The sequence below is a fragment of the Hydra vulgaris genome, chromosome 09 (assembly GCF_038396675.1).
Source record: "Hydra vulgaris chromosome 09, alternate assembly HydraT2T_AEP".
NCBI lineage: Eukaryota > Metazoa > Cnidaria > Hydrozoa > Anthoathecata > Hydridae > Hydra > Hydra vulgaris.
The window spans coordinates 2,567,417-2,577,456 of NC_088928.1; positions in this window are offsets into that span (position 1 = coordinate 2,567,417).

Below are 10,040 nucleotides of genomic sequence, written 5' to 3' on the forward strand. Positions count from 1 at the left end.
ATACCCAATAATCTTAAACCAAGTGGAATCTAAAAGTTTTTCTTCACTCCCTAGTGTTTTCTTCACTCTCTAGTGTTTTCATGGCATGTGTTTTATTTGAGTCTTCTGATTCTTTTACAGAATTAAATGATATAAATATTTCTGAACTTATAAAAAAAGAAGCCTATAACAATTGCAGAAACAATAAATTTGCTTCTTTTCTTTGTTTAATTGCATCATCTACAGTGTTAAATAAGCAAATTCGTTCTGTTTAACCTGAATTTGGACTTGAAAAATATAAAAAGATTTTTAATGTGAGTATATACATACTCACATATACATACTTTTTAATGTGGGTATATACATACCCATGTTGTGATCATAAAAAAAATAAAGAAATTCTGAGTATTTTATGGTGTAACACTGATTGTTGCTCTATTTCTGAGGATAAAGATATGTGGTCACCAAATCATTTTGTCCCTATTGTGAAAAGAGAAGTTTTATGCTTAAAGAAATTTTTCAAAAGTGATTTAAAAAGAGGGTCGTGTTCAGTTTTGCCAAGTGTTCTATCGCATTCTTCTGTTACCACTAAGGTTCTTAATTTATCTTGTCAACCTCCTAAAAATCTATTTTCAAATAAAAAATCATTAGTTCAATCTCACATAAAGTTTTGCATAGATAATGAATCTAAAATTGTAGATGTAGGTATTTGATGCACAAGGATTACAATTAAGTAAGATTGGATTAGGAGTAATTCCTAATCCAATCTTACTTAATTGTAATCCTTGTGCATCAGATCAGTCTTCAAGCCTTCCTTTTTATAATGTTTCTACTTACTATGAGCGCAGTAGACATCTATCTGCTGGCAAAGATGATTCAATGTTATTAGATCTAGTTAATAAAATATTTATTCCTAACTTGTCCTTTGTGTTTCCTCTTTCTGGTGAAAAAAAAAACGATCATTTTTACATAAATGGCTACTTGAATATTCCTGGTTAGCTTACAGATTAGAGATGGAGCATACTGCATTCCATGTACACTGTTGGGTAGCAGAATTCCAAACAATACCACAATAATCAACTTTATTCAAAAACCTTTTAAAATATGGGGTAATGCAACTCGTGCTTATATGGATCACAATAATAATTGTCGACTTCATCAAATGTCAATGCATTGTCTGAACATGCTGCAATCTAGATCTAATTCAAAAAAAATCTGATTGAAGTTGACATAGATAATCTAAGAAAAAAACTTATTATAAATAATCGAAATAAATTAAATCCAATTATAAAGACAATTATTTTTCTTGGCCGCAATGATATTGCTTTTCGAGGTCATCATGATGACAGTAAGTATCATCCACAGATTGGAGAAACATGTAAAGACAACATATAGGTATAGGTAACTTTGTAGAGCGTTTAAATTTTCGTATTGAAGCAGGTGATAAAGTTCTTGAGCACCATATTCGTTCTGCTCCTAAAAATGCAACTTATATATCTAAAACCGCACAAAACAAACTTATTGAATGCTGTCGAAAAACAATCAAAAAAGTTCTAATTAAGAAAATTATAAAGTCAGGTTATTTTTCTATCTTGTGTAATGGAGCCTCTGATTGTTCTAATGTTAAACAGCTATCTCTAGTTATAAGATACATTGACTGTGATAATGTTATTTGTGAAGACTTTCTACAATTTATTGAATGTAAATCTGGTACAACTGGTCTTAGTCTTGCGCAAAACATAATTTCTGCAATTGATGATCTTGGTCTTGATATCCAAAAATGTGGAGGTCAAGGATATGATGGTGCTGGGGCAATGTCTGGTAAATTAAAAAGTATTTCATCTAGAATTAAACTTATCAATTCAAAGGCTATTTTTGTTCACTGTACTTGCCATAAACTTAATTTAGTTATTAGTAAATCATGCAATGCTCAGAGTGTTAGAAATGCTCTTGATCAAATCAAAGATATATCATATTTTTTTAACTTATCACCTAAACGTGCTAGCTGTCTCAATAAATGCATTTTTCCTGGTCAAGCCAAATTAATTGATACATGTCGAACTAGATGGGTTCAGAAACTTAAAGGTCTGGATGTTTTTTTTGATAACTACGTATCCGTTTTTCATTCAATGGAAGAAATGCATACAATGAAGGTAAGAGTTATAATATTGATACTTCTTCAAAAGCTTCATGTTTTTTAAATCTTATGACAAATTTTTTTTTTATTGTGAGCTTAGTTTTAACAAAACAAATAATGGACTATTTCTACGCCATCACTGTTGTTCTCCAAACTAAAGCATTTGATATATCACAACAGTGTAATGAAATAAATTGTTTGAAAACTCAAATTTTAGATTTAAAGAAAATATTGATGTCTATCATAACGAATGGTACTTAATTGTTCTTGACCTAGCTAAGACTCTTGATGTTTCAGAAGTTAAACCAAGGCTCTGTGGCAGACAAGTTTATAGAGATAATTATCCCTCTGACACAGTTTCAGATTATTTCAAATATTCCATCACATCTCCTCTTCTAGATCATTTATTTAATGAATTAGAAGATAGATTTGATGAAGGTGAGATGATTGTTTACAAAGGTTTATCTGGTATTCCTGCAACTGTTGTAAAAAAAAGATTAAAAAAAATGTTTTTGGAAGTTAGATTTTATGGAATTTTTGCATTTTTATATATCGGATATGCCTCATTCTACATCAATTCATGCTGAATTAGATTTGTGGGAAACATTTTGGAACAATCAATCTGTGATCCCATCCACTATTACAGAGACTTTAAAGTCTATTGATATGAGGGGTTTCCCAAACATTAGGGAAGGTTTTTTGATAATGGGAACAATTCCAATTACTACATGTGAATGCGAGAGGAGCATTTCTGTTATACGCAGACTTAAAACTTATATGCAAAGCCGCATGACAGAGTCAAGATTTAATTCTTTAGCTCTGATCTCTATTCATCAAGAAATAATTCCTGATGTAGAAAGAGTTTTAAATATTTTTTCTGTTTTAGGGGAACGACGGTTAGAGTTGGTTTTTACCTAATATTAGTTTATTAATTTCTTTTTTGTTTATTGACAATATTTGTGTATTTTATTTTATATTTAAGTTTATCTTATATTTATTGAAAATTACAAAAACCAACATAAAAAATTAAAAAAAACGACCCTATTAAAAAAAATTTGGCCTAACTGCCTATCAAGAAAAGGAAAGAATCCAGAAATGGAGGACTAACCTAAGGCAACAATATTAATACTTTACATAAACTGCCTATCAAGAAAAGGAAAGAATCCAGAAATGAATGGTTAAACTAAGGCAACTATATTAATACTTTACATTAACTGCCTATCAAGAAAAGGTAAGAATTCAGAAATGGAGGGCTAACCTAAGGCGACAATACAAATAATTTACACTAACTGCCTACCAAGAAAAGGAAAAAATCCAGAAATGGAGGGATAACCTTAGGCCACATGACAGTTTACAGATGGAGTGCAAAGTCCTATGGCTTACCTTCTCGTTGGTGCACTTCGTTAAATAGGTTAGACAAGTAAAAAATGTCTAATTTATGAACATAATAGCCAAGGCAATATTTTTATAATTTTGTTTTATATGGGTAATTGAGAACAATGCCAAGTAAGTAATAATAAAGTACTGATGCCGCTTTGATGACGAATTACCAAAATATAGTCAGCGATATTTTTTTGCAACCTTCCCCCCCCCCCTCCCTTGCTAGCCCGTGGGAGGGGTTTACAAAAAAATATCGCCGACTATATTTTGGCAACTCGAAAAAAAACAGACAACACCCACAAAAAATCCTGCATCCGCCCCTGAAACGTTTGCAATTTTTAAACTGGCTAGCACAACCATCAGAGTAATAGTGGATTTTTGTGGTATTGGGAAACATTTCTTGTTCAAATTGGACAGTTCTTTTTACTATAGAATAAATAAATCCAACATCATGTGTTAAGTCATCAGATATAAAACATAAAGACGTTGGTTGACTTTTAGTAGCACCCTCATCGTTTTTGTTATAAATTACTACAGGATGTAGTGTGCTTTGCTGTTAGTTCCAGTGGTAACTCTGGATTTCGTCTTGTATGACAAGTTTAAAGTTTTCTCCAAAATCAACTAAAATAATAATTTCATTTATGGGTATAGACGACTTTAATGTATTTAAACATTTACTTTGTGCTTTAGCAATATAAGAGTGAGATGTTATGCTATCAAGTTTTTCACTAAGACTTTTAATGAATTTGTTTATTGTAGATGTGTAACTTAAAAGCTCTGTTGTACTCCATTGTTTGTATTCAACTATTTCATCTTCATCCACTTTGTCATTCTCTTCAAATGATCCTTCATTTTGTAATAGATTTGCAGTTATATAATTTACAATATTATGAATTCCAGGGCAATAACTACATTAATGGACCATGCATTCCCTTGACTCTCTGCTACAAGCAATCTTCGCTATAAGTTCATGGTAATTCTTCTCCAGTTTAACTGCGCTAGGCATAAGCTTTAGGTTTTGGTGTATTGCATATATACAAACAGCATGGGTTCCTTTTTGACCAGCATAAATACACCATTTTGGCTCTAACTAAGCAAAATTAGAAAATCCTATTTTGCACTGAGGGTGCTCTAGTTTGAACTCAATAAATAATTCCTTTAAACTGCAAAGAAATAATCGCTTTGATGCATGTTTATTTTTGGATACACTTACAATATCTTTTATATCTGGCAACTACCTACTAAACTGATCATTACAATAGAAGCTTTCCACCTTATTAATGATATCTGATTCAAATCTAACAATGTTAATTTTTTCTGGAAGTGTTATTATTCGTTTTTCAAATTTAAGTTTTCTTGCTTTTGTTATGGTTGACTTTGATATATTAAATACTTCAGCTGCTTTCCTTAAAGACCATGAATCTGAAACCAATGTTAAAATCTGAATCTTTTCTCTTCTGTTTGCTGTTTTCAGTTATTCTTGCATTGAAAGTATTAATTTATCTAGATCTTCAGCTTTCTTCTGATATTCAACATTGGGCTCCTCAGTAACATCATTTTTCAGGTCTGTTGCAGTGACATTGAGGATAATTAATAGCTTTTTTGACATAACATCAGTAGCATGCATTACTTTTCTTTTCCCTAGAGAAGTTTTAGTATGTTGTGGAAACCCATGAAATTTACTGGTAATACAACTTATCAAAACTGGGGTTTATAAGTTCTTTTTCTTGTGTAATTTCTATATCTTCATTAAAAAAACGTTTGTTCCAGAAAATCATCTTCACCATTGTGGTCCTGTAAAGTAGATCAATCATCTATTTTTTTACCACTTCTTTTCGACATGAAGGACACATTTTAAAACCAGGTGTTGTTTCTATACCAACTGAACACATATCTTTTGCCAGTGGAATATCAATTTCTCACAAACCATCTATAAATATATTTTAAATAAATAAAATTCACTAAAGTTAGGAAATAATAATTTAGATAATATAATAATGTTAGAAATAAAATTAAAATATTAAAATTTTTCAAACTAATTGAAAGTGTACTAGATGTATTTTTTTGTAAAAAAATAGCACAATAAGTTAAAAACATATAAATTTTCCTTATATATTATTTTTATACCTTTTAAATGGGTCAATGCAATTTTATTGGGAGTTAGCAAACCGGTTAAGTAAAATTTGCTCATGATGTAAACAGATTTTAACATTAACGTTTAATATTGATAGCCTAGATCTCCATAATAAGACATTTCTATCTCTCTCTGAACAGCTTAATAAATCTTTCAATCCAATTGATTTAGTGTACACTATTTAATGACATTGATTATTTAATAAAATACCAACTGTATACAAAATCTTGTTCATTTTATTTTTTTCAATTTTTTATTTAGCTATAAATAAACACAAAATACACAGACATATATACATTGATTAAAAATGGAAAAAACTTTTATCATTAGTATTTTTAAATATGATATAATGTATTTATTTTTTTTAACTTTGATTTTATAATTTTTTTTAAATTAAATGATTAGCTATGGAGAACAAACAACAGCTGGTAAAATATCAAACCATTACTAAGTCTTAGCGTTTTAATATTGAGTGTTTCTTCTGTTTTAGTGAAAGATGACATGATATGTCATTAATTAGAAAGAAAAAAATTTAAAAAAAAAAATATTTATTTGAATTAAAGTTTCTTTAAATAATAGGTTAAAAGGTTTTCTTTTTTATAATATTTTATGACTAATGAAAATGTCAATTGATTTAACAAAAAAATCATGAACACAGCCATATAATACCTTTATTTTCAAATAATACCCCTATATTTTTATAAAAAATTTCAAAAAACCCAACTCTAAATTTTGCACCAAAACACTCATTAAAATATCTATTTTATTAAAAACAAAAAAAATTACAAAAAAGTAATGCTACCATGGTTACCAGGCCTTCTTTTTGTCTTTGTTAAAATTTATTCTGATTCCTCGCTTTTAAAAACAATACTGGTGCTAATTTTCAGCTTAATTAATCGTTAGTTGAACAGTAACTTGTAAAACAAAAACTATAGTAAAATCAAAATGTCCGCCGAACCTAAAAAATTAGTAAAAATAGCTGATTTTAAAGTAACAATATCTCCTAAACCCATTTGATTTTAGTGCTAAAATTTTGCACGGTAGTCTATGTTAAATAGGGTAACCGTTTCTACAAAGTATGAAGAAAATCTGAGATAGTGAGTTACATGCCTGTTTAACTTTCTCATGGAATACCTCAACGGGATTTTAGAAGCAGTTTCATTAATATAATATCAACAAAGGATCTGCATGTGGTGAAGAACCTGCCAGATGAACTTCTGTTGTTGAAGTATCAGGAGGAGTCAATAACTGAGAAAACAGCGATGAAGAAAATGAAGAAAATCGGAAACAATGAAAAAAAAAAAATTAAATATCAAAACAAGAATGGAACTATTGCTCAATATTAATTTCTACAAATAATGACTTTTATATTTGTGCTCTTTGTAAAAAAAAAAAATATCTTGACGTAAGTCTTCTTTCTCATCAGGCTGTGAAATGTGTGTTTTGCTATGTTCATTAAAATGCTCCACGTTAAGTATTTCAGGCACAGTTTTGCTTTTGGTCATGTAAAATAATATGACATAAAAAAACTTCTTTAATAAAACCTAGAGTGAACTTGTTAACTTGAAGTGAAAGGTTAAAATATAGATCAAAATGTTTAAAATTGTTGTTTTATACATTAGGCGTGTGAAGATAATTCTTTACAGAATAACTTTACCTTTGTTGACTGATCGTTCATTTTCAGACTGCAGATTTTCTCTACGGCAGATTGCAGAACAAAGTTCCCCGTTATCATATCGAAGTTAACTTCTTCATTGTGATCTATTCTGCAGTGCTTTGTTGAGTATCAATTCCTCCTGTAATTCCCTGAAATAAAGAACAACAATTTTTATAAATCTGCATCAAAAACTTTATAAAGATAGATTTTATGGTTGGATATAAAAATATACCATGTAGAAAACTTTTGTCATTTTGATGACTAATTCTTGATCAATCAAGTTTAGTTCTTCACCACTTCATTTGCCTCCCCCTGTCTTATATAAACTAGAGGCAATACGAGCTCCTTTTGTCTTGCTGTCTGACTTTTGATCTGATAATTTCTCTTTGCATTGCTGCACTGTTCTATCAGAACCGATGGCAGAAACATGATCAGCAATTTTAGACCATATGCCATCTTTTGTTAGTTTTGAAATCCCTGGGGAAAAAAATCAAATATATACATTTACAAAACATGCATTACCTATTAAATGAAGAATCATTTAATACTCATATTAACATATTCAACCAGTAAATTAACTTAAATTTTGATACAATGTAACTTTTTTTTTTAATTGGTTATTTAAACCACCTGTAATAACATTCAATTAAATCATGCTTAGATTTTCTGAATTAAAAAAATGAAAACAATGCCGAAATAATAACAAAATTAAGCAAAATTTATTGCAGAATGTCTAATAAAAGAAGTTAGTTAGTCCAACATTGAAAGCAAGTGTTACTGTTAATTATAATTCAAAAATTATAAAAATGTAGTTAAAAATAAGTTAAATGCAGAAATTATGTATTTAAGTTTAAATTTATTAAGTTTGAAATTGAGTAATAGCACTAAAAATAATATTTTGAGAAAATATTCCATCTAAAGTTTCTTTATTCTTGTTGTACCAAACAAGCAGCTGTTCATGAGTCCAATTTTCAGATCGTTTTTTTAAACCTTTTGACAATTCTGACACTAAAAAAATTTCATAATTTTTGAAAATATCAAGATAAAGTGTATTTTAAATAATAGAAGAATAAAAGAAGATATTTAAATTTTATTCTGAAGATTGCCTAACTTGCAAGTTTAACTCAAATTATAAATGTGAAAGTAGAAAAACAACTAAAAAAAGTACTCTTCAATTTTTATTTCGAACCAAATAATAATTTTAATACAATAATATTAAAAGATCAAATATTAAAAAAATAATTAATTATTCCTGTGGAAATCTAATAAAATTTCAAGCTTTTGGTTTAGTGGTACTCATAAGCTTGCGCACAGAATAAGAATCAAAACTATTTGATGCTTTTTTAAATGATATTTTAATATCTTTAATGTTTTTGCAAAGCTAATAATAGCCCAGTAATTTTCAATAACTCTCAATTCTTCTGGGCAGTTTGAAGGATTTTCTGGTTTAGGCACAAATTTCACATTATTTTTTTCATATCATTCCATAGCTAGTGTACAATAATGAACTGAAGCTAAATCAGGCCAGAACACAGGTCTGTTTTTGTGTGATTTAATGAGAGGTAAAAGGCGTTTTTGTAAACATTCTTTAACATATATTTGACCAGAAAGTGTGGACTGAGAAATATAAGGTGCTGATTTTTTGCCACAACTGCAAATAGCTTGCCAAATCAAAGCTTTTTTTAGCAAACTTGTCCTGTTTTGTGTATTTAAATTTTTTATCTGATTTTCCTCTATATTTGGCAATATAATATACAGCACCAGGAAGTTGTTGATGATTGTACTTGATATAAGTTTCATCGTCTTCAATAATACAGAAATTTTAGAAATAAAATTGTCATACAACTTTCTGCCGCGGGTTCTTGCACTTTTTTCTTTAGTTTCAGAACGGTTGGGTACTTTTTGTGCTTTAAAAGAATGAAAACCATGTTTGTTTCTAACTTTTGCTACAAAACTAGGAGAAAATCCATATATTTTTGCGCGTTCCCTTAGTAAAAGGCTTGGGTTATTCTTAAAACTGTTAACCAGTTTTCTAACTAGTTTTATATCTTTAAAATCTTCCTTTCTTCCACCACCAGATTTGCGTTTGATTAATTTTGTTTGAGAAAAACGTTGAATAACACGACTAACGGTGTATGGATGTATTTGCAACGATTTTGCTATCGAATTGTAGCTACTATTAGGATTTTGTAAATATTTGTGCATAATTTTTTCTCTTACGTCTTTTTCTTTTGTCATTTTTAAAACTAATTTCAAGTTAAATCCAAAAACGGGAAAGCGGAATAGTATCGAAAAATAACTGATCGAAAAAATGATTAATATCGAAAAATAACTGACCGAAACCCATTTTAATGATTAAGATCGAAAATGTGATTTTCAGATTAATATCGAAAAGTTTTTATATCGAAATTGACAAATGCGAAATTGACAATATCGAAAACAATAAAAACGGAATAAGATCGAAAACTCATTTTAATGATTAATATCGAAAATGTGATTTTCTGATCACACTTTTTTTTCTTTTTTTTTTTTTGTATGAAAAACTGTTACTAGGAAAAAATCTTAAGAAACTTTTAATACTAAGTCACTTTTCAATAAGAAACTTATTTAAGAGTTCGATGAATATTTCCTAACTTTTCACCTAAATATTACTTTAAGTAAAGCATTAACTTTACACGAAGTTAGTTACCTACAACGGAGAACAGCAGTTTAAATAAACAGTTTAAATAAATTTGCACGCCAATAAACAGTTT